The 782-nt window shown below is 62.8% G+C and overlaps 1 long non-coding RNA gene across 1 annotated transcript in view; it reads left to right on the forward strand.

The window, feature by feature from the left end:
• The first annotated feature begins 163 nt into the window (after window positions 1-163).
• Window positions 164-782, forward strand: part of LOC109118563 — a 4,037-nt gene continuing 3,418 nt past the window's right edge. Inside the window, exons 1-2 of the long non-coding RNA XR_002025917.2 lie at window positions 164-246; window positions 410-629. This is a non-coding gene — a long non-coding RNA (uncharacterized LOC109118563). The remainder of the gene's footprint in view (window positions 247-409; window positions 630-782) is intronic.

Genomic DNA, 782 nt, shown 5'->3' on the forward strand with positions numbered 1-782 from the left:
CTCAGCAAGTGTATTCATATTCAAACAAACGGACCAATTGCGCCGGGCGGGGAGCGGGAGCGGCCAATCGGCTGGCGCGAGGCCCCGGCGCTGCTTTGCATAAAGCAATATTTTGTGTGGGAGCGAGCGGCGCATTTGCATGTTGCGGAGTGATTAGTGGGTTTGAAAAGCGAACCGTGGCTCGGCCCCATTTCCCGCTCTGGTTCAGGCGCAGGAGGAAGTGTTTGCTGGAGGATGATGACAGAGGTCAGGCTCCGCTAATGGGCCAGTGAGGAGCGTGGCGGCAAGGCCGGGCGCCGCGCACACGTTAGCGCCAAGACCACTTAGGTGTGCTGGCCTGGCCGCTCCCGCGCTCCCCTCTCGCCGCCGCCGTGACAGCCACCTCATTGTCACCCTCTTTCCCACCCAGGGACCCCGGCGTTGCTCTCGCGCTCCAGCCTTGCCGCAGCGTCCGTGGAGAAAACTCTCACGAGCAACTCCTCACGGGCTCCGTGCCTGCCAGCCGTTGTGGTCTTTAAGCAGCGGCACCAGAAAAAACTCAAAAAGCAAACGAGCAACCAAAAATCCCCCAGCCCCACAAAAGTCTTGACAGGACTCGGGCCGCCAGCGAGCCGGGATGCCTCCGAAAGGTGAGTCGCCTTTTTTGTATTATCCGGATCGCCATCTGCAAGACCGGCCCCCTCCGCGTCCCTCCTCGGGCCTCGCCGCACCGCGAGGCCGGAGAAGTTTCCCCGCCGGCGGAGCCCAAACTTTGTCCCGGCCCGGGAGCCCGCTTCCGAAGG

The sequence above is a fragment of the Fukomys damarensis genome, unplaced genomic scaffold (genome assembly GCF_012274545.1).
Source record: "Fukomys damarensis isolate Sample0158 unplaced genomic scaffold, DMR_v1.0_HiC HiC_scaffold_16, whole genome shotgun sequence".
Classification (NCBI taxonomy): domain Eukaryota; kingdom Metazoa; phylum Chordata; class Mammalia; order Rodentia; family Bathyergidae; genus Fukomys; species Fukomys damarensis.